The sequence below is a fragment of the Phyllobates terribilis genome, unplaced genomic scaffold (genome assembly GCF_046119375.1).
Source record: "Phyllobates terribilis strain yellow unplaced genomic scaffold, ASM4611937v1 Scaffold_5__5_contigs__length_657084704, whole genome shotgun sequence".
Classification (NCBI taxonomy): Eukaryota; Metazoa; Chordata; class Amphibia; order Anura; family Dendrobatidae; genus Phyllobates; species Phyllobates terribilis.
Genome location: NW_027362765.1, coordinates 497,384,947 through 497,410,220, shown reverse-complemented (window position 1 = coordinate 497,410,220; position 25,274 = coordinate 497,384,947).

Genomic DNA, 25,274 nt, shown 5'->3' with positions numbered 1-25,274 from the left:
AACACAACCCTACGCCTAACACTAACACAACCCTAACACAACCTCAACATAACCCTAACACAAGCCTAACTAGCACAACCCTAATCCTACCCTAACCTAACCCTAACACAACCCTAAACCTAACTGAACCATAAGCCTAACCGTAACACAACCCTATCCCCAACCCAAACCCTAACACAACCTAACCCTAACACAACCCTTACCCTAACACAACCCTAACCCTACCCTAACTCTAAGTCTAACCCTAACACAACCCTAACCCCAACCCTAACACAACCCTAACCCTACCATAACACTAACCCTACCGTATCCCTAACACAACCCTAACCCTAACACAATCCTAACCCCAACCCTAACACAACGAAACCCTACCCTAAGCCTAACACAACCCTAACCTAACCCTACCCTAACACTAACCCTACCCTATCCCTAACACTACCCTAACCCTAACACAACCCTATCTGCAAAGAATGAAAAACATTTTTTTTATATTTTTGATCATTGTGATAGGGTCTATCACAGTGATCAAAAGGAACCAACAGAAAAAATTATCTGCTATTGTCGGGCACGAGCCGGCAGATCTCGGTGGGCACACTGCGCATGCTCCCACCTTTTTTTTTTTTAAGAAGATTACGCGGAGGGCCGGGGGATGGATCATGAGGACCCAGGGATGGCAGAGGTACCGTGGGGCTGCGGGGGGCATCATTTCTCTCTCCTCTGACATGTACAGGTGCATCTCACTAAATTATAATATCATCAAAAAGTCAATTTATTTCAGTTCTTCAATACAAAAAGTGAAACTCATATATTATATAGAGTCATTACAAACAGAGTGATCTATTTCAAGTGTTTATTTCTGTTAATGTTGATGATTATTTCTTACAGCCAATGAAAGCACAAAAGTCATTATCTCAGTAAATTAGAATACTTTATAACAACAGCTTGAAAAATGTTTTTAAAATCCAAAATGTTGGCCTACTGAAATGTATGTTCAGTAAATGCACTCAATACTTGGTTGGGGCTCCTTTTGCATCAACTACTGCATCAATGCGGCGTAGCATGGAGGCGATCAGCCTGTGGCACTGCTGAGGTGTTATGGAAGCCCAGGTTGCTTTGATAGCAGCCTTCAGCTCATCTGCATTGTTTGGTCTGGTGTCTCTCACCTTTCTCTTGACAATACCCCATAGATTCTCTATGGAGTTAAGGTCAGGCGAGTTTGCTGGACAATCAAGCACAGTGATACTGTTGTTTGTAAACCAGGTATTGGTACTTTTGGCAGTGTGGACAGGTGCCAAGTCCTGCTGGAGAATGAAATTTCCATCTCCAAAAAGCTTGTCGGCAGAGGGAAGCATGAAGTGCTCTAAAATGTCCTGGTAGACGGCTGCGCTGAATTTGGTCTTGATAAAACACAGTGGACCTACACCAGCAGATGACATGGCTCCCCAAACCATCACTGATTGTGGAAACTTCATACTAGACCTCAAGCAGCTTGGATTGTGGCCTCTCCACTCTTCCTCCAGACTCTGGGACCTTGATTTCCAAATGAAAATTGGAACTCTGGGACCTTGTGGAGTGTGTCAATGTCTGCCTTCTGGACATCTGTCAAGTCAGCAGTCTTGTCCATGATTGTGGAGCCTACTGAAACAGACTAAGGGACCTTTTATATGCTTAGGAAGCCTTTGCATATGTTTTTTGTTAATTATTTTAATTTACTGAGATAATAATAATTTTTTAATTGAATAACGACGATCTTGTGTACGGGGACCGGGAAAACCCCTGGTAGCTGAAAAACCGGAGATTTTCCGACGCTGGGGGCGCTATACTTTTTTTTTCAGCGCTGTTAAAAAGCGTCGCTGAGGAATAAGTACCCTTAGCTGCTGCCGTTAAATGGCGCATCAGCGGTCGTTAAGGGGTTAAGGCCTTATTCAGATGTCCGTGTATAAGGCCGGTTTCACACATCCGTATATTTCCGGTACCGGAAAAACCTATACTGGAGATATCCATGTCTCATGTGTCCGTGTGTGTCACACGTGTGGCAACCGTGTGCTGCATCAGGATCAAACAGACCGGTGCCCAGGAATCAGTTAGAGCTGTTCCCAAGTGCTGGGTGCTGAATGTTGTCCTCATCATGGCACTAGTAGGGACAATGATGAGGGTAGTAGTAGTCTCCTCCCGCAGTGTCCCTGTGTAAAAATAAGATTAAAATAATAAAATCCATATACTCAACTGTACTAAGTGTCCCCCGCTGTAATCTTCTGACCGTTCAGCAGAGGAGCCGGGGAGAATGACTCGCTCCAGCAAGCGGCTCCGGAGTTGCACTCAGTGAGCGACAGGACACCGCTCCTGAGCTCAGCTCCGGGGTCCACTTGCTGGAGCAGCTCATTCTCCCTGGCTACAGCAGGGAACACTTAGGATAGGTGAGAATATGGATTTTATCATTTTATTTTTATTTTTACAGGTGGAGACACTGCGGGAGCAGACACTACTACTACCCTCATCATTGTCCCTGCTGGAGCTGATCACAGCTCCGGCAGGAACCATGATGAGGGCAGTGTTCAGCACCCAGCGCTTGGGAACAGTGCTTAGTGTACCGCTGATTCCAAAACGCCGGTACGTGTCACACTGATGACACATGGATGTCATCCGTGTGTGTTCAGCATGAGACACGCAAAAAACAGACATGTCAGCATGTGGAGCACACGGACACACAGTCCGTGGAAACACACTGACATGTCCGCAGACCCATAGATTTGAATGGGTCTTCGTGTGTCAGTGTCTCCAGTATGTGTGGAAACTGTCACCACACGTACTGGATACACGGACGTGTGAAAGAGCCCTAAAAGTTATCTGAACTAGCAAAATTCCAGGGGTCTGGAAGTTGCTTATTGCTTACTCCCCACTGAAATGAAGCCGAGCTAACTATGCATGTATGTGGGGGTAAATTGAAAAGGCTTTCAGCCAGCAATTGTTTGGTTGGGAGTAATCTAAAGTGGGTGGACATGTAAGGTGCCCAGGGCAGTAGCTGTGGGCAAGCTGCTGCTTCTCCCCACCCTGACACCCTACAAACAAACAGTGTCCCAGTCCATGTGTAGTATGCTGTGAAGCTTGCTTTGCACTCACTTGTAGGCCGGAGGCCTCCGCTGCATCCACGGCCTTAGTTCCAGGATGAGACGCACACACAACAGGGGACACCCGGTTTGTTATAATAAGTTTAACTTTACTGGACAGTTCAAGTACAACAGTCTTTAACACGCAGTTTCGGGCACAGCACCCTCCAGTTCCAGTTCCATCAACACAGTACATTTTAAGCCTCTGATTACATTCAGCTTGAACTATCCCTATGCTTGATCCTCTCATCAGCCCTAGGGATTTCCCGTTCGGCATCTCCCAAGATTCAATACATTTCCCTCACGTATTTCCCCATCTAGCTTCCTCTGTAAGGAAAGGAATAAGGCACACTTTCCAGTGCCTAGTTCGGGCCATAGGCCCCGGATGTTGCTGGAATTTCCACAGGAAATCTGGTACGACCCATGCTGCCAGAATGATATGTACTCCACGTGCCTTCAGCCCACTGCAGCTTGTACCTGAACATCACATGAACCTCACACTGACTCAGACTGACTAAACCAGGAAATACTTCCCCTTTTTGCATGACCTAACACCCTCCCATGCTGGGCTTGCCCCAAACATTTGACTATGTCCTATAATGTACACTAATAAGGCCCAACACTGCCTATCTGCCCTAATATTCCTATCTATCACTAATTAAACATTAAACCATGTTCTATACTGTCCCTAACCCTGAGCTGAGTGTACCAGGTTACCTTAGGCATTACCAATACAGTACCCACACAAACCACATCAGTACTTATAACACTATATGCATTTTACATTTTATATTAACCATAAAAACACAATACTACCGCATATTAGTATTCACACTACAATTATTGTCTTCAGGTGAAGGTATATGACAGTCCCTGTCACACCCTTAGACTGGGTGCCCACGTAGCGTTTTTCAAGCATTTATGCTGCGGAATTTCCGCAGCGTAAACGCTTGTGAAACGCTAGGTAATCCGCACCCCATGGTCCCCAAGGGGATTCCGCATGTTCTATGCACATGCTGCGGATTTTTCCGCAGCGTTTATGCTGCGCACAAAAATCCGCAGCATGTCATTTAATTTTGCGGAAGCGCGGCGGAAGCCCCGCCATTGACTTGCATTGAGACGCATAGAATGCGCGTCTGTACATTTGTACAAGCGGCTTCTATGCGTCTCTATGTGCGGATGGTACCCAGTTCTGGAGGAGAGGAGACTCTCATCCAGACCTGGGTACCATTGTACCTGTAAAAAAAAAAGAATAAAATAATAAATAAAGTTTATACTCACCTTTCCGAAGGCTTTTCTCTGAATGCCGGCATCGCTGAAGGACCTTCGGTGACGTCACAGTCATGTGACCGCAGGCCCTTCACCGCTCTGTCTCGCGATATGCCGGCAGCCAGGAACCAGACAGGAAGGACCGCTGCAGTCACGCCGGGGAATTGGGGGTGAGTATAGCTTTATTTTATTTTATTTTTACGGTTCACACTATATAAATCCATGCTGTTTGCATGGATTTATACAGTGTGACCTAGTTGTCAAACACTTTCCAAGTGATGCTATCGCCTGGAAAGTGCTTGTCAATCTGCATGCGGAAACGCATGTGAATCCGCATGTGGATCCGCATGTATTCTGCAGGAAAAACGCATGCACAATCTGCATGCGTTTTTTCTGCCAGGGAGATGCAGAAATGCTGCAGAAATTTTCTGCTTCATTTCTGCATCGTGGGCACATAACCTTAGGCCACGGCCCCACTATCAGTATTTGGTCAGTATTCGGTTAGTATTTTTTCTCAGGAGTGGGAGCCAAAACCAGGAGTGGGTGATAAATGCAGAATTGGTGACTTGTTTCTATTATTCTTTTTCTCTGATTGTTCCTCACCTGGTTTTGGCTCCCACGTCTGAGAAAAAATACTGACCGAATACTGACCGAATACTTGGCCTAATAGACATATTGTTTTAGCTTTCTCAAATGTCATGGAGATGGGTTGGGGTAGGCAAGGACTATCATGCCATAGTGCTGTGAAAGATCTACTCAGCAGGGAAAGGTGTGCTCTGGCACACAGCTGAGCTTGGGAAGTGTTTCTCTGACACAGTAGATCTACTATCATAGTCATTTAGCACCCAGAAGTGCTGGGCAAGGCATGGTCTGGCACACAATCAGGGGTTATTAGTGCGTGCCAATAAGGTTCCAGGGCACGTAAAAGGAGAAATGCTGTATCCATAATATTACCAGAGGATTTGTGTATGCTGGATTTTATGGACACTTTTCAACTATTATTTTTTAAAATTAAGTTTTTGCTTTATTCTAATTAACTATACACATGCATTTTTCTACATATGATTTGATCAGCAGCATTTGAGTGTATCATGTGCACAGAGTGGGCGCGCTTGTGATACAGAGTTTAATGGTTACAGCTTCTGCAGGGGTGAATTTGAAACCACTCCCAACTGCACAAATCCATCACGGCCTAAGGGCAAAATTTACAGCTGTTCAAATGAGCTACTCGGCTGAGTGATTATGAGCTGCTGCCAGTATACACAGTGAAGAACAGCTTCTCTGTGTGCAGCACAAGGTACAGATATCAAGGGAGAGGAGCATATCTTTTCCAAGTGAACCATTGCCAAAATCAGTATCATGACAAGTTTGCACAGGGCTGACTTATACAAACTTTCACTAGCGCACTCAGAAAATAGAAACAAGAACAGAACCTTGTATTTAACATACAAAAGTCTGTATGGCAATATTACTTGGGCACATTCAGATGCCCGTGTTTCGGGTATGGAATCTATATCGGGTACAGTCTATATCAGGGGTCCACAACCATTTTGGTCTGAGAGCCACATTGTCATACTGAACCAAGCACTAAAAATTAGAGGTATTACCTTCTGTGACATTTGTGAAATATCAAAAGTATACATCATAAACGTCTGATAGGTACAAATTCTACTTATAGGGCCCTTGCCTCCAAAAATCAGCACTCTTATGGTAAGTTCATACTGAGGTTTGTTTTTTACAAGGATTTTGAAAAGTATACGGACATTACAGCACAGGATCGCAGCTGATTCTTTCTGTGAGGTAAAACATTTCACTGCCTGTTTTTAAACAATGTTTTACTTCACAGAAAGAATCAGTTGTGACCCCCTGCTGTAATGTCTGTATACTCCCCCCACCCCTCCTCACTCTGCCCAGGAGCTGTGGTATGATCAGACCATGTTCCTGTACGGTCAGACACGTCCATTACACAGTACACAGCAGGGGCACATTTATAAGATTATCTCAGCACAGGGGCATTTTATTTAAACACATCCAATTCTGGAAATTATTATTATTCCAAGATCTCTTGATTAAAATGTACGTTGTTCATGGGAAAACCCCTTTAAGGACAGATATATTTACATTTTAAAGGGATCCAGTCAGTTGCTTAGTGACGCTCAAACTATGGGCAACATGAAATACACACAGGCTTCCCCATTAGTACCAAAAGCTGTTTAAGGCCACGTTCACACGTTTAGTATTTGATCAGTATTTTACCTCAGCAAAAACCAGGAGTGGAACAATCAGAGGAAAAGTATAATAGAAACACGTCACCACTTCTGTATTTATCACCCACTCCTGGTTTTGGCTTACAAATACTGAGGTAAAAAACTCACCAAATACACAATGTGTGCACGTGGCCTAAGGGCTCGCTCGCAGGAGCATATGTGGCGCCCCGAGGGCTCGGCTGCCACAGGGGTATTGCACCTCAACCAGAGGTGTGATATTCCACTCCCAGGTAAGGATGGAGTGTGGACCAGGGCTCAGTTAGCTGCATACACACACTCACCCCATTTCCAGGGGACAGCTCGACGGTGCTCCCATTTATGCAGGCACAACTGACCATGTCCCTGGCTGGAGTGGGGAGGGGGGAGAGAACCCAGTGATGTGGGAGCAGTAGGGGACGGGAGCCATCTTAGAAGTTCAGTCAGTCAGAGCAGAAGGGAGAGAGAGCTGACAGGGAGCAGCGGCTCAGCCTGAGCTCAGCTCCACGAGGCAGGCCTGGAGAGAAGGCCGGGGCCAGAGAGGAGAAGAGGAGAAGGAGAAGGAAGGAAAGAGGAGAGACAGAGGTGTAGAAAGGCTCCAGAAACAAGAAGGCAGAAGGGACCCAAAGAGAGTAGAACGGACAGCAACCGTTGCAAGCCCGCGTTATATCGGGTGAAGGGTACCGGATTCCCAAGTTGGTGGAGGTAAATCATCCCTCAGCCAAGAACCGGAGGTCGTGATCATTTATTGGTGCAACCCCTTGCTACACCCGCTAGGAAGGCACCACATAGGGTCAGGGAAACTGGCGCCAAGTTTTACCAGAGAAGGCCCGAGGCAGCCTGACAGAAGCGTGGTCACTGGTGGGGCACGAGAGTCCAGAGAAAGGATAGAAGGGGGTCCTGTGCCACACTCCTGAATTGCCTGGGGGTTGACCGAGCCCCTCACCTGGTGGACGCAGCACGGCTTGGGCAGTCATTGCTGACAGAAGTGACTTGGATATCAACTGTGAGTAAAAGGCCTGAACTGCACCATTGGACTCTGTGTGATTTATGCTGCGCCTGCACCATCACCCCCAGCATCCACCTACATTGCCCTGAGGCTATACTCATCCCGTGGGGAGTTATCCTATCCCTGTGCTGCACACCAACATCAGCTTCAGCGGTCTGCCTTGCAGCGGCAATCATCCCTGACCGCAATCCACGGGTGGCGTAGTCGGACATTCAAAACACTGATAAATAGACTGCCACAGCATTTGGTCTGACCACCCTGAGCCACGGGATCGGGTTGCCACTACTACCCCCAGCTTCGCACAGAAGCCCGGTTCCGGGTGCCCCACGGCCCAGGGGGCAAGTCACATATATATTGGACAAATGCTATCTGATGTTTTATCGGATACAGGGGCGGATACAGACTGTAGTGGGCCCCTGTGCAAGAATTTTTTTGCGCCCCCCCCTGCCCTTCATAGGGGGCATGAAGGCCCCCCCCCCCCCCGTGCATCTCTCATCCTCCCGTGCATCTCTGATTCCCCCCACTCCTAGTTAATTAATTGTATTTAAAAAAAATAAAACTTGTTATACTTACCCCCAGGGCCGGCTCCAGCTTTTTGTGGGCCCTGGGCGACAGAGTTTCAGTGTGCCCCTTTAACACATACCATGATTCATGATGCACAGATACCACAGAGAAATATATATATATAGTACAAGGCCAAGGATTTCACTTACTACATTACATGAGCGATATCTATTGTAAATTCTACAATAGCTCAGAAACCGGCGAATCCTCACAGCGCACAGTGCAGACCCAACAGTATAGTCCTCTATACAGTATTATGGGCACCATATAATGCTCCATACAGGATACTGAGCCCCTTATAATGCTCCGTACAGGATACTGGTCCCCATATAATGCTCCATACAGGATACTGGTCCCCATATAACGCTCCATACAGGATACTGGTCCCCATATAACACTGCATACAGAATACTGGCCCCCATATAACGCTCTATACAGAATATTGTCCCCCCATATAATGCTCCATGCAGGCTGTTCCCCCCTTATAATGACCCGTTACACGAGCGATATCTATTGTAAATTCTACAATAGCTCAGAAACCGGCGAATCCTCACAGCGCACAGTGCAGACCGGACAGTGTAGTCCTCCATACAGTATTATGGGCACCATATAATGCTCCATACAGGATACTGACCCCCTTATAATGCTCCATACAGGATACTGGTCCCCATATAATGCTCCATACAGGATACTGGTCCCCATATAACGCTCCATACAGGATACTGGTCCCCATATAACATTGCATACAGAATACTGGCCCCCATAAAATGCTCCATACAGAATACTGACCCCCATATAACGCTCCATACAGAATACTGACCCCCATATAACGCTCCATACAGAATACTGGACCCCATATAATGCTCCATACAGAATACTGGCCCCCATATAACGCTCCATACAGAATACTGGCCCCCATATAACGCTCCATACAGAATACTGACCCCCATATAACGCTCCATACAGAATACTATCCCCCATATAACGCTCCATACAGAATACTGACCCCCATATAACGCTCCATACAGAATATTGGCCCCCATGTAACGCTCCATGCAGGCTGTTCCCCCCCTTATAATGCCCCATGCAGGATGACACCCCCCTTTTAATGCCCCATGCAGGATGTCACCACCCCCCCTCCCTTATAATGCCCCATGCAGGATGTCACTTCCCCCCTTTCCCTCTTATAATGCCCCATGCAGGATGTCACTTCCCCCCTTCCCCTCTTATAATGCCCCATGCAAGATGTCACACACACCCCCACCCCCCATATAATGCCCCCATGCAGGATGTCAATTCCCCCCTCCCCCTCCCCTATATAATGCTCCATGCAGGATGTAAATTCCCCCCTCCCCCTCTTATAATGCCCCATGCAGGATGTCACACCCTCCTCCCTTATAATGCCCCATGCAGGATGTCACCTCTCCCCCCATATAATGCCCCATGCAGGATGTCACCCCCCCCCATATAATGCCCCATGCAGGATGTCACCCCCCCCATATAATGCCCCATGCAGGATGTCACCCCCCCCATATAATGCCCCATGCAGGATGTCACACCCACTCTCCCCTCACCATATAATGCCCCATGCCCCCATACATAAAAAAAAAAAAATCAAATACTCACCTCACTTCTCACCTGATGCTGATCCGGACTCCAGCATCGCCCGCGTCTTCCCGCTCTGCGCTGTGACAGCTCGGGAGAGATCGCGCGCGGTGTAAACATATCACCGCGCCCTCTGACCTAAGACGTCACAGTCAGAGGACGCGGAAGACGCTGTGGAGGCACGGGAAGGGGTAAGTATTGTGTCGGCGCCGTCACATGACCGGAGATGTCCCTGCGCTCAGCATGGGGCCGGGGGCCCATGCTGAGCGCAGGAACATCTCCGGTCATGTGACGGCGGGGGGGTTATGTGACGGCAGGGGGTCCTGCGGGGGGGCCCCATGAGGAGACGCACAAGAGGCGGGCCCCAACGGGGCTCCGAGGGGGCCCCGACCGGCCGGGCCCCATGCTGGAGTCAGGGCAGTGCTGATCAGCATTTTTTTCTCATGCTGCATGATCGCACGCACCCATACAAATCAATGAGCTGGTGGTAAACATCCGAGTGCAGTTCAATTTCTGCGGAATCACGCAATGGAGAAGATGGAGATATCCTGTTCTCTATCTTCTTACCTGTGCTACGATTCTCTCATCCAAGAGAATAGGATCACACTAAGCTGACACTGATCAGAGTTTGTCATGTATGTAATCCATCCAATTCTCTCACAACTCACATGAGAGAATCTACACTAGTGTGACCCCGGCCTTACTGCAAAACACTGCAGTGTTCCAGAGGAAACAGAGGTCAAAAAACAAGAGACAGAGAGGAGTTTGCAGGGTGGACTGGAGTCCAGTTTGACTTGATTGACAGGACTTTCTATATACGTAATTAGGAACAGTCCTGTCAGTCAGGCCAGGCAGGGAGAAGCCTGAGGGAGCCATGCAGTGGACAGATCACCTGTGCTCGACATTACATAGCTTTCTGGAACAGGTCTAGGTTTAATCTTGGTTGAGGATCAGACAGCATGAAATGACTGGTTATCTTTAGGCATTCATACAGAAAGGTATAGCACTTAAACTACAAGTCATTAAAGGGTTATTCAGGAATTTGAAATGAATGACCTATCCTTGGGCTAGGTCACCCATGTCAGACTAGTGGAATCCCACACTTGGCATTCATTCCCACTCAGGTTCCCAACTGCCCAGAAATTCCCAGGCAGTCTGAAAATAATAAAGCACTTATTTTGCCCAGTCCTTAAAAAAAAATCGAAGGTGTCCGTGATTTTTCTCATGCTGAAGAAACGTATACAGATTATTATGACTGTAATTATTATTTTACAGTTCTCAGTTAATGCAGCTGATGTCTTCATATCAGAATTATGAGGCATAAACAATTATCACTTAGAATTATAATAATTTATTATGGTTTTCCAGTATGTTGGTAAAAACTATTGTCTGTCCAGAATTTTTTGATAAGTTGTCCAGAAAAGAGAAAAAGTCAAGTTGGCAACCCTGCTCCCAGCTCAGCTGTATTAACTTCAGTAGGTGCTGAGCTGCAGGACATGAGGCTATCCATTATATAGTGTACAGAGCTGTGCTGTTCTGGCTCCATATACTGTGTATTTCTGACGGCCGAAAGATCTGTGCGGCTACAGGATGATAGACCTGATTTTGATGACCTATCCTAAGGACTTCATTCTTTTTAGCTAACTTTTCACCACCAATTGTGATTTTGCTAATGGTCCTTGTTTTGATGTTGGGGCCATCAGGCCATTTTTCTATTCATTACTTTTATAAGGGCATTACGGCATCTTTAAATGGTGGCATGCAAAACCAATTGCGCCCTCCAAATTCAGATTCCTGTTTCTTGCCTCTAGTGAACACCTTATTCAGGCTCCACAAAAAGTATATAATTTAATGAAATGGATTGACCACCGATCATAATTATAGGTGTTTTCTAAGCAGAAAATGTACTTATATCAACTTAATAAGTGATTTGCCTCACTGATAGAGTTTAATTAGACCAGATGCTTTAGGGCAGTGGTCCCCAACCTTTTTTGCACCAGGGACCGGCTTGAAGCAAGATCATTTTTCCATGGCCCAGCAAGGAGGGGGTGGGGTGGGCGGGGCTTTGGTCATATGGAGGCGGGGTAATGGAGGGATTTGGAGTTTAGTGCATACTTATCATATAGTGTAGACCAGGTCCCCGCCAGGAGCTATGCCAGGAGCCCCACATAATGTGCTGTGCCAGGAGCCGCATCACTGAGGCCCCATCACGCCCTGCAGCAGGACAGGGCAGCTGTCCTGACAGCTGCTGTTCAGCTGCATTTACTTCATCCCAGGGGCGGACACAGACTGTAGTGGGCCCCTGTGCAAGAAATTTTTGGGGGCCCCCCCCGCCCTTCATAAGGCAACAAAGTTATGTAAACATAACCCCCCCATGTGCATCTCTCACCCCCCCCATGTGCAGCTCACCCCCGTGCATCTCTCATCCCCCTCCGTGCATCTCTCATCCCCCTCCGTGCATCTCTCATCCACCCCCCGTGCATCTCTCATCCCCTCCGTGCATCTCTCATCCCCCCCGTGCATCTCTCACCCCCCCGTGCATCTCTCATCCCCTCCGTGCATCTCTCACCCCCCGTGCATCTCTCACCCCCCCGTGCATCTCTCATCCCCCCCGTGCATCTCTCACCCCCCCGTGCATCTCTCACCCCCCCCGTGCATCTCTTATCTCTCCCCTCCCTCTCATGTGCATCTCTCATCTCTCCCCTCCCCCATGTGCATCTCTCATCTCTCCCCTCCCCCCATGTGCATCTCTCATCTCTCCCCTCCCCCCATGTGGATCTCTCATCTCTCCCCTCCCCCATGTGCATCTCTCATCTCTCCCCTCCCCCCCATGTGGATCTCTCATCTCTCCCCTCCCCCATGTGCATCTCTCATCTCTCCCCTCCCCCCCATGTGGATCTCTCATCTCTCCCCTCCCCCATGTGCATCTCTCATCTCTCCCCTCCCCCCATGTGCATCTCCCATTCCCCCCACTCCTAGTTAATTGTATTTAAAAAAAAATAAAACTTGTTATACTTACCCCCATGCGATCCCTGCAGAATCCTGGCGCTCGTCCAAATCGCTGACACCAGGTTCTCCTGACTTCCGGCCATGTGACGGCGCCGTCACATGACCGGAAGTCAGGGGAATCATGAAGGTGCTGCCGCAGCAGCGCAGCGCTAAGATGTCCCGGACCCGGCGCTTAGCATGCGGCCGGGGGCCCCATGAGGAGAGAGACGCACAAGAGGGGGGCTCCGAGGGGGCTCCTACCAGCCGGGCCCCATACTGGAGTCAGGGCAGTCATGCCCTGATGGCGGCCCTGCTGGAGGCTGGAGGGGCCCCCTCTCCCCGCGGACCGGCTGAAAAACCCCAACGGCCCGGTCCTGGTCCGCGGACCGGCGGTTGAGGACCTCTGCTTTAGGGTATGTGCACACGATCTGGAGCCGGCTGCGGCCCGGACACTGTGGAATAGCCGCGTGGCTTCAGCTCATTATGCAAATGAGCGGCACCATTTTTTTTTCACCTTCGTAGTTTCCTCAAAGAGGTTAGTCTATGGGGAAAGTCTGCATGCGGACCTGACTCACCCCCCGGGCCGTGGGGTACCCGGTGCCGGGCCGGTGGATGCTGGGGAATGTCACAGTGGCGGTGACCCGGTCTGTGACCCAGGGCAGTCAATAAAAGGGGTTATGGATAGGGGATTTATAGTGTTTTTATAGAGTTCGTGACGCCACCTGTGGTATGCGGCTACAGGGAGCCGCCGCTGCGGAGCAGTCCTCTGAAGCTGATGTTACTGCAGCAGGGATGGTGTGGCTCTCCACAGGTAGAGCTAGCTCCAGGGCAGCATAGATGTTGCAGGTTGTGCTGGGCGTTGTAGTGCAGGGGTTGATGGCGCAGCAATAATCAGTACACAACTTAATGGCAGTTTACTCTTGTCTTTACTGGTGGTGATTAGACAAGCCGGAACAGGGTACTTACTAGAAGTGGAAGTCCGGGCAGCCTGGAAGCAGGTAAAGAATCCTCCTTGCCAGGTGAATTTGGAGGCCTTCCCTTTCCACTAAACTCTTTGGCCCTGCTGTTTGTAGCTGTGCAGTGGCCCTCGTCCCTGAGTGTAACGTTTCTGTGCTCACCCGTATGGCAGGCAGCTCGGGCCTTGCTGGTGCGTCGCTCCCACGTGGCGGTGCTGGGTCCTCTGTGCTGCTGAGCCTCCGGGCGTCTGCTGGGGCCAGAAGACCTGCAGTCTCCTGCCCTCCGGTTTTTGCTGCTGGGCCTTTGGTGCCCCACAGCCTTGGACTCCGGTGTCCGGTTCCTCTGTGCGGTTCTTCTGGGGTGAGCTGCCGCAGCTCCAGTCCCCAGCTCCTCTCTCTTCGACGTCCTCACTTCAACTCCTCACACTAAGACTAACTAACCCCGCTTCCAGATCCCAGTTGCCAAGGGGAGGAGCCTCCCTTGCTGGTCTGGAGCCAGGAAAGTGTTGCATGCTTAGCATACCTGACTAGGGGATCCCTGCTTGCTTCCAGGCATGGCATTACCTCTTTTGAGGGAGGCAATGCCACTGTGGCAACCGGACCCCTGGGGTGCCACATTCCCCCCTAGTTAACTTCAGTACTCACGGACTGAGGATACTTTTCAAAATTAACAAATAACAATTCACATTAGAAGATTATGAATTTAACATTTCTTGAACAGGTTACAGTACATTCTGTAACCGGGTGTCCATTCTTCTTTAGTAAGGTACAATTTTGAGCAACATGAGGGACCCGTCCGAAAACCCTCAATGTAGGCCCTGGGCGTGGCTGCAGGGCATTGATGATCCAGGTGTTGGACCACGTCTTCGGCCACGCCAAACGGGTTTTTGTTCTGAGGTCATTTGTTGTAACCATAAAACCAATAGGGGGCACTCTAATAAGTGCAACTATTTACAATGGAAAGTTCTTTGGTTATTCACCGTCCATAACCTACAAGTCTTTATACCCTTACCGGGTAACTAAATGCAGCATACATTTTAGTTCTCCAACGGGCAGGGAGCTGACCTTTTGTACTCCTGGTCGATCTAAGTAGTACATTGGTAGTCACTGCTCTACCCTGGTCCCTTGTGTCTACCCCTCGTGTGGTGGGTTTAGTGTGAACTACTCTACAGGTAGTCTGAGGTAACACCGGTAGGCTGGGTAATCTCCTATGAATTCTTTGGCTCACCATGGGTACGACAGGTTCACTGCTAGCAGAGGGTAGATTCTCCTGGTCTGCTGATGATGAAACCTCTGTCTCTGGGGCCGACTGGTCTTCCAGCTGTTCTGGGACTTCTGCAGCTTCCGGTGAGGCTGCTTGGAGAAAGGTAAGGACCGGTACCACAATCGCACTGTTCACCTGCGTCCAAGACCGGGGAAATTCTCCGGGTACTGTTTGGACCACTTCCTCCACTCCTTCTGTGGGCTGAGAGTTGTCTTGATCTTCTTCTGTGTGTTTCAACTGTTCAGTACAGATCTTCAAGTGGTCTCTTGAGACTTCCGCTGAAGTTTCCCCTCCATCTTTGCTGATGAGGCACACTTTAGTGTTATCGCAATTCGAGGGTAGGACGGTGTATGGCTCAACCTCCCACTGGTCATCTAATTTATGGACTCGTCTTTTCCTCTTAAGTACCTGTTCTCCAGGTGATAAGGGAACGGCAGGTGCGTGCTGATTATAAGTTTTCTCTTGCTTCTGTCTTGCCTGGGACAAACTTCTTTCAACACACTCTTGCACTTTGCGGTATTGTTGCTGCAGCTCGGTATCCCAATCCGCATCTGGTGAAGTCGTCTCTGGTGTTAGGACTCCCATGTCCAAGTCAATGGGTAGCTTACCAGGTCTTGCTCTCATCAGGTAAGCAGGTGTACAGTTGGTGGAGTTCACCGGGATGTGGTTATACAGGTCCACCAAATCTGGTAACTTCTCTGGCCACAGGCTGCGATCTTCAAGGGGCAACGTCTTCAACAAGTCTATCACCACCTGGTTCATCTTTTCACACAACCCGTTGGTCTGGGGATGATACGGCGTTGTCCTTATTTTCTTGCAGCCGTACAAGTTACAGAATTCCTGGAACACCTCTGCTTCAAAGGCTGGACCTTGGTCGGTAAGCACCCGTTCAGGGTAACCGTGCGGGCGACAAAAGTGCTGTTGGAACACTTTGGCTGCCATCTGAGCCGTCTGGTCTTTCACTGGCACTACTACCAAGAACCTGGAGTAGTGGTCTACTATGGCGAGAGAGTAGACATAGCCTGACCGGCTTGGGACTAGCTTCACATGGTCCAAGGCTACCAGTTCAAGTGGTTGTTTGGTGATTATGGGCTGCAGGGGAGCCCTCTGGCTATCACGGTCTTTCCGTCTCAGGTTGCATGGACCACATTCTCGACACCATCTCTCGATTGCTTTCCTCATGCCAACCCTGTAGAATCGCTCACGTAGCAGGACTTCCAACTTCTTCCACCCGAAGTGTCCTGCTCCATCGTGGTACGCTTCTAAGACCATTGGTGCATCCCGCCTTGGGACTACCACCTGCCAGACCAATTTGTGTGTCCAGGAGTTGATGCTTCTTCAACACAGCTTTCCTTCGTAGATGAACAGTTTGCCCTTCTCCTTCCACAACTGTTGGGTCTCCTGTGGAGCATCTGGATCAGGGTGCGAGTCAGCTTGCGTCAGCAGCTCCTTGACTAGGCGGACAGCCGGGTCGCTATCCTGCGTTTCTGCCCATCCATGGTGGGGCAATGGGTTGAACGTGGCCTCTCTGTTGGCGGAGCGCTTGTCCCTTACACAGTGGGAGCACTGGGTCATCCCATGACGATGGAAAGCGGTTATCTCTATCTCCTCCAGCTCTTCCGGGTCTTCTCCCCCATCTGGCAAGTTAGGCATCCTGGACAGCGCATCAGCATTTGCATTTTTATGCCCCGCCCGATACTTGATGGTGAACTCGTAGTTAGACAGTCGGGCCATCCATCGTTGTTCTAGGGCACCAAGCTTCGCAGTCTCCAGGTGCGTCAGCGGGTTGTTATCTGTGAAGACTGTAAATTTGGAGGAGGCGAGATAGTGCTTGAAGCGCTCTGTTACAGCCCAGACTATGGCGAGAAACTCCAACTTGAAGGAACTGTAGTTGTCGGGGTTCCTTTCCATGGGCCGGAGCTTCCTGCTGGTGTAGGCAATCACTCTCTCTCTGCCTTGCTGTACCTGGGACAGCACCGCTCCCAATCCCACGTTGCTGGCATCTGTATGAAGTATAAAGGGTTGGCCATAGTCGGGGTAGGCCAGGACTTTGTCTCCGGTGAGAGCCATTTTCAGTCGGGTGAAGGATTCATCTTCTGGTTTACCCCATTTGAACGGAGGTTTCGGGTTCTTGGCCTTCTTGGACTGGCCCACTAGGAGGTCCTGCATGGGTGCCGCTATCTTGGTGAAACCCTTGATAAATCTCCTGTAGTAGCCTACCAGCCCGAGGAACTGCCATACTTCCTTGATAGTGGAGGGTCTTGGCAAGTCCTTGATTACGGTGACTTTTTCAGGGTCTGGCGCTACACCTTCAGCGCTTACCACATGACCTAGGTACTGCACCTTGGGCTTCAACAGGTGGCACTTGGACGGCTTTACCTTCAGGCCAAAACCAGATAGGGCTTCAAACACCTCGGCCAGGTGCTCCAGGTGGTCTTCATATGTCTTCGAGTAGACAATTACATCGTCCAGGTACAGCAGGACAGTTTCGAAGTTCTTGTGTCCTAGGCAGCGCTCCATTAACCGCTGGAAGGTTCCTGGGGCGTTGCAGAGCCCTAATGGCATGCAGTTGAACTCGCTGAGGCCCATTGGTGTTGTAAACGCGGTCTTTTCTTTGTCCGCCTCTGCCACAGGAACCTGCCAGTACCCACTGGTGAGATCCAAAGTGGAGAAATAATTAGCAGATCTTAGTGCAGCTAATGACTCCTCAATCCTGGGTAATGGGTAGGCGTCCTTATGTGTAATGCGGTTAATCTGCCTGTAATCAACACACATCCTTATTGTACCATCCTTCTTTCTAACGAGAACTAATGGAGCTGCCCAGGGGCTACAACTATCTCTGATCACCCCAGCCTCCTTCATCTCCCGTAACATTCCCTTGGCACATTGATAGTGACTTTTGACAGCGGCGGCAGATGGGTTGTCCGTCCTGGTCGTAGCGATCGCTGTTCCTCCCTCTGATCGGTGGAATTCTTCTCTGTCGTTGCCATGGGATGTCATCTGGACTGGAAGTCAGCTGGATCTTTTCCTTGGGGGACACTTGAATGGCCTGCATAGTTTTGGTTAACGCAGCCACACTTTTGGTCAGCTCCTGGACCTGAAGGCGCAGGTCTGCAGACGGGTCATTGTCCAGAGTCTGCGCGTCAGCCCCCACAGGTTCTGGGGAAAAGGATGCCACCTCCTGGTGGTAGGTGATAGCTGGGCGCCGGTGGGATGCAGCGCCTCCTGGTGTTGATTCCCGCAGCACCCGGATGGCTCTGTCTTTAAATTGCGCAAAGTCCAGATCAGGGTTTTGCAGAGCCATAATGCGCAGCTGTGTCCTGTGAGCGCTGGACAGGAGCCCCTCAATAAACTGCTCAGTTAGCAATCTGTCCTCATCATGCACACTGTCAGGGTCTACCTGTTTGATGGCCCGCAGCGCCTCCTGCAGGTTTAGAGCGTAGTCCCGTACACTGTCCTGCACCCTTTGTTTGCACCCGTAAAACTTCATTTTAATTTCTGCTGCGGTGCGGGTGTCAAAGGTATCCTTCAATCGGGCCAGTATTTCTTTTACAGTGCCTTTGTCTCTGCCCGGCCAGGACTTCACCTCTCTCTGGGCTGCACCGATTAGCTGGCCTATGAGGATGCTGACTTTTTGCTCCTCAGACAGGGGGTATACTTTAAACAAACTGCGCAGTCTCTCCTCAAAGTCGTTCAGGGTGTGCGATTCCCCTGAGTACTGGGGCAACCACGCCGCCCCCGGTATATATGGCATTGATAACGGCATCACAGTGGCAGCGGCCGCGCCTGCGGCTGAACCCTCCTCCATGTTGGGCATCTTCCTCCCCCCTAGTGAACCTCAGCCAGGTCCTGAGCTTCTCCTCACGCACCAGTCTGCTGCTCTGCAGGCGAAAGGATCTCTTACCCGGCGGTTCCGGATCGGGGCTTCTTTCTTCCCCCTCGGCGGGCGGCAAACCATGTGATAACACAGTTCAATAAAGTCTATGGCACACAGGACCCGGTTGTACCGGGCTTCGTGAATCCTGTTCGTGACACCAAGTTGACGCACCCCCTGCGCCGTGGAGTACCCGGTGCCGGGCCGGTGGATGCTGGGGAATGTCACAGTGGCGGTGACCCGGTCCGTGACCCAGGGCGGTCAATAAAAGGGGTTATGGATAGGGGATTTATAGTGTTTTTATAGAGTTTGTGACGCCACCTGTGGTATGCGGCTACAGGGAGCCGCCGCTGCGGAGCAGTCCTCTGAAGCTGATGTTACTGCAGCAGGGATGGTGTGGCTCTCCACAGGAAGAGCTAGTGACGCGCCCCCTGGGCCATGTTCATGGGATACCCGGAGCCGGATCTGGGTAGGGGTAGTAGTCCTTGTGGCGGTGACCCGGTCCGTGCCCAGGGTGTCAAACTTAGTGGCAGTCTATGGCAGTAGATGTTAATTTGATCGACTACGCCACCCGTTGAGTGCGGCTTTGAAGCCGCCGCTGCAGAGCAGTCCGCTGAGGCCGGTGGTATATGTGCAGCAGTGATGGTATAACCCCCAACGGGAGGGGTATGGCCTCAGGGCAGCAGGTGTGGATGATGGGTGTAGTTATGTTGTAGAAAGGAGAGTCAGAGACTTGAGGTGCAGTTTCAGGGTTTTTACTCACGGTTGTTCTCTCAGTCACTCTGGCCTTGAGTGACCACCCGAGCCGTGCTGCGTCCACCAGGTCCTGGACTCGGCTAACCCCCATTCAGTTCTGGAGCGTGGTCCTGAGCTCCCTTTCTCCCTCTCTGTCTCTGGCCGTTCCCACCAGGGATCCACCTTTGGCCGGCTCCCTCGGGTCTCTTAGTGGTCAAACCTCCTCTGGGTTCCCTGACCCTATGCTTGGTGTGCCTTTCTGGTGGATTTGGTGAGGGTCGTGGCAAATCTTGACCACGACCTCCGGTTCCTGGCTGAGGATAAGTGGCCTCCACCAGTTCGGGTTCCGGTACCCGTGTCCGCCAACCCTTCACCCTTTTTGGTCTGATTCTGGGTTCTTAGGGTTCCCTCTGGTCTTCCACTCTGGGCCTTTCTTCCTCCTCTCTCTCTTCGCTGCAGGCTTGGCCCTGGAGCTGGGCCCAGCCGGAGCCACAGCTCCCTGTCAGCCCTCCTGGCTGAGCTCCTCTGCTAAAAAGACCCTGTCCTAAGATGGTGCCCACCATATATACTCCCTCTATGTGTGAGCCCAGGTGACTAGCACCCAATGAGCTCCTAGCTTTACCCAGAGTACTCCCCCTATCTGCCCCTACACTACTGGGATGTTCCACCCCCCTCCCACTCCAGCCAGGGACAGACGCTGTCGTACCTGCACATTTACTTGGTGGGATTACCGTAGTTCTGTCCCCCGGAAATGGGATGTATGTAGTGCATGCAGCCTACTGAGCTCAGTTCCACACTCCATCCTTACCCGGGAGTGGAATACCACACCTCTGGCTTGAGGTGTAATACCCCTGTAGCAGCCGAATCCTCAGGGTGCTACATTCCCCCCTGGTAAACCACAGCACGTCCTCGGGCTGTAAAAGAATAAAATATCCAATAACATACAATTTTATTTTTTTTTTTAAAACATCATAAACATATAAAACACTATATATATATCAGCAGCATAATACTCTTCAGATAAAACTTTTCATTACAAACATTCTTGTTCCTCCGGCCACGGTGCAACTTGTGACCGGGTAAAGTGCAACAGTCTCTTCTGGAAAAAACACAGTTCCTTATAAAACCAGTAGGGGGCGCCTTAGAAAGCGCAACTATATACAAGGGGAGGTGGCCGCTCTCAGTCCTCGGCCAGTGGGATTAGGGAAGAATGACCGCTCTCAGTCCTCGGCCAGTGGGATTAAGGGACATACGGGTAACAGTTTAATTTGCTGGTCCCAACGGGGACTATAATGGTAACAGTTCCTGTACCCTAACGGGTAACTATTTTACAGTTCCATTTACCGTACTTTAGTAGCGGCGTCCTCCTGCTCCTTCCTCCGTGTACCCTTCAGACCCGTCCGGGTCCTCTTGCTCCTCCTGACACCTCAGCTCTTTCTCTGTCAGTCGGTGTACATGAAGGGCATAGGGTCCTTTGGCACATTGGTGCCGGGTGAAGGTGACCTCATCACCCAGGTAAAGGTCACGACCTCTGTGTCCCTCCGGTAGGTGGGACTCGACATCTCTTCTGGTCACGAAGACGTCGCCGGGGGTGTGATGATCTCTGATGAAGCCCCAACCGTGCTGCAGTTGGAATTTGATTACAGTCCCGGTGGCACGGGGACCGTGGGCTGCACGGGGGTTCCTTCGGGTCCGGCTCTTTTGTTCTGCACTCTTCACTTGCAGCCGCTCCTCGCGGACCCGCCTCTCTCGCCGTTCCCGGTCGAAAACCTCTAACTGCTGCCGGCAGCACTCTGCACGCTCCGCTGCAGCCGCCCGGGTCTCTTGAGTGAACCCGATGAGGTCTCCTCCAGTGGGGTCCCACGCAAACTGCGCTTCCTCCAGCGAGAGTGGTGTGATCTTGGCGGGCGCCGGAGCCGGGATCAGGGGCTCATCCAGGGGCCTTTCCTTCCGGAGTCGGGGATGGTAGTACTCCGGTGGCCACTCAAAAGGCTGCCCATCCGGGCAAATATGCTGGGTTACCAAGTCTTCACCCCGGTGCGGCACTGTGGAGGTTGAGGGCGCGGTGGTGGCAGCGGCACCCGGGATCACTAGGCCTTGCGACCAGGCTTGGGGTACCCTGAAGGTAAAGGGCACCGTGAAGATGGCGGCGCCCGGGGGTACTTGACTTTGCGACCAGGCCGGTGGCTCAGTAGAGGGCGCTGTTGGTACTGCGTCGCCCGGGGGCACTCGGCCCTGCGACCAGGCCGGTGGCGTCTCCTGCTTGGCCGCGCTCAGGGTTGAGGCGCGTGACGTCACAAGGGGCGTGGTCGCGGCTCCTGCTTGGGGCCTAGTCTGGAGCGGTAGCGGTGCGGCAACGGGCACGATCTGTGGGATTTCGGGCTCTGCGACGGGGAGCGGGGGTAGGCTTACGGTGGCTGGGCTTGGGGTAGTGACGTCCCCTTTACTTGCCTCCGTCTCTTCAGCTCCCTCTGCGGTGTCGTCTCCGGCCTCCGTCCCTTCTGCATCCTCTTCAGGGGCAGGCGTGCTCCTCGTTGCGGGTGGTGTGCTCCGCTGGCGGGTTCCAGCCTGCTGGGCCATCTCCCTGCTCCACTCCATCAGCGTTTCTCGCTGCACCTGGGCCATCCTCCGTGCGAGGCCCTCCAGCGCGGTCTGTGCACGCTCCCGGTCTCGGGGGAGCTGTGCCAGGATCTCCACCAGGTCTTGTGGGGTGGTTGCTTGCATCAGGCTCCTGACCACAGGGTCGGTGCTGCCTGCCTCTCCCTCCATCTCCGGGTACGGCTCCTCCAGACTCCTCCAGGCTGCACCCATCTTCGCTCTTTTGTTCTGTATCCGCCCACACTCAGGGCGGTCCTGGGGCAACTTGGTGATTGTCAGTTCCAGGGGCAGACCCCCCACACTGATGGACATCGCTAACATCGCAGCCTCTGCTGGTGGGGGCGGTCTTCGTTTTTGGCGCCATTCTTGGTCCTGGCCCACGATGGGAGGTCGTCTCTTACCACCCTCTGGCACGCCCATAATGGCGTCCGCTCTGCCAGGGCGGGAAATCTTCTCAGATGGCGGGAATCGTCTCCCAGTGGCGGGAAACTCCGTGGATGGCGGGAAAAAGCTGCAGATGGCGGGCAACCGGCGGGAAACGACCCGTGATAGCGTCCGATGGCGGGGACCCTCCGGAATTGGCAGGAGACTTCTTTTTACGGTACAGATAAACTTTTCTTCAGGCACGCAGTACCCGGTGGTTGCGGGCACGTTATCCTGCCGACTACGCCAATGTTGACGCGCCCCCTGGGCCATGTTCAGGGGATACCCGGAGCCGGATCTGGGTAGGGGTAGTAGTCCTTGTGGCGGTGACCCGGTCCGTGCCCAGGGTGTCAAACTAAGTGGCAGTCTATGGCAGTAGATGTTAATTTGATCGACTACGCCACCCGTTGAGTGCGGCTTTGAAGCCGCCGCTGCAGAGCAGTCCGCTGAGGCCGGTGGTATATGTGCAGCAGTGATGGTATAACCCCCAACGGGAGGGGTATGGCCTCAGGGCAGCAGGTGTGGATGATGGGTGTAGTTATGTTGTAGAAAGGAGAGTCAGAGACTTGAGGTGCAGTTTCAGGGTTTTTACTCACGGTTGTTCTCTCAGTCACTCTGGCCTTGAGTGACCACCCGAGCCGTGCTGCGTCCACCAGGTCCTGGACTCGGCTAACCCCCAGGCAGTTCTGGAGCATGGTCCTGAGCTCCCTTTCTCCCTCTCTGTCTCTGGCCGTTCCCACCAGGGATCCACCTTTGGCCGGCTCCCTCGGGTCTCTTAGTGGTCAAACCTCCTCTGGGTTCCCTGACCCTATGCTTGGTGTGCCTTTCTGGTGGATTTGGTGAGGGTCGTGGCAAATCTTGACCACGACCTCCGGTTCCTGGCTGAGGATAAGTGGCCTCCACCAGTTCGGGTTCCGGTACCCGTGTCCGCCAACCCTTCACCCTTTTTGGTCTGATTCTGGGTTCCTAGGGTTCCCTCTGGTCTTCCACTCTGGGCCTTTCTTCCTCCTCTCTCTTTTCGCTGCAGGCTTGGCCCTGGAGCTGGGCCCAGCCGGAGCCACAGCTCCCTGTCAGCCCTCCTGGCTGAGCTCCTCTGCTAAAAAGACCCTGTCCTAAGATGGTGCCCACCATATATACTCCCTCTATGTGTGAGCCCAGGTGACTAGCACCCAATGAGCTCCTAGCTTTACCCAGAGTACTCCCCCTATCTGCCCCTACACTACTGGGATGTTCCAGCCCCCTCCCACTCCAGCCAGGGACAGACGCTGTCGTACCTGCACATTTACTTGGTGGGAGTACCGTAGTTCTGTCCCCCGGAAATGGGATGTATGTAGTGCATGCAGCCTACTGAGCTCAGTTCCACACTCCATCCTTACCCGGGAGTGGAATACCACACCTCTGGCTTGAGGTGTAATACCCCTGTAGCAGCCGAATCCTCAGGGTGCTACACTAGCTCCAGGGCAGTGTAGATGTTGCAGGTTGTGCTGGGCGTTGTAGTGCAGGGGTTGATGGCGCAGCAATAATAAGTCCACAACTTAATGGCAGTTTACTCTTGTCTTTACTGGTGGTGATTAGACAAGCCGGGACTAGGGTACTGACTAGAAGTGGAAGTCCGGGCAGCCTGGAAGCAGGTAAAGAATCCTCCTTGCCAGGTGAAGTTGGAGGCCTTCCCTTTCCACTAAACTCTTTGGCCCTGCTGTTTGTAGCTGTGCAGTGGCCCTCGTCCCTGAGTGTAACGTTTCTGTGCTCACCCGTATGGCAGGCAGCTCGGGCCTTGCTGGTGCGTCGCTCCCACGTGGCTGTGCTGGGTCCTCTGTGCTGCTGAGCCTCCGGGCGTCTGCTGGGGCCAGGAGACCTGCAGTCTCCTGCCCTCCGGTTTTTGCTGCTGGGCCTTTGGTGCCCCACAGCCTTGGACTCCGGTGTCCGGTTCCTCTGTGCGGTACTTCTGGGGTGAGCTGCCGCAGCTCCAGTCCCCAGCTCCTCTCTCTTCGACGTCCTCACTTCAACTCCTCACACTAAGACTAACTAACCCCGCTTCCAGATCCCAGTTGCCAAGGGGAGGAGCCTCCCTTGCTGGTCTGGAGCCAGGAAAGTGTTGCATGCTTAGCATACCTGACTAGGGGATCCCTGCTTGCTTCCAGGCATGGCATTACCTCTTTTGAGGGAGGCAATGCCACTGTGGCAATCGGACCAGCTGGAGAAATTGACAGGCTGCTTTCTGGAAAGACGTGCCACATGTCAGTATCCGCGGGTGATCCGCAGGTTCCCAGATACACATAGTGGACATGGGATTTCTATGAATTCCTTCCACTATACTGTATCATCTGGCTCCTGTGGGTTTGACGCTGCATAAGCACGCAGCGTCAAACTCGCAGGGGCTCCAGATCGTGTGCATATACCCTTAGTCGTCAGGTAACCGCTCTATCCCAGGTCCCTGCAACTTCTCTATTGATACTGTCATTATACTCAAATGAATTGCAAACCAATAAGGGGTTTGTTCCCAACTGGGCAAGTTGTCACCTATCCACAGTTGCTTTGCTTTGAGAATAGGGTCCTGAAATGCTCCATAGAATAGTGGTGGGTTGCGGCTGTGTATTGCCATCGCTGCTCCATTTTCTGTCTATGGGATTGCTAGCGGC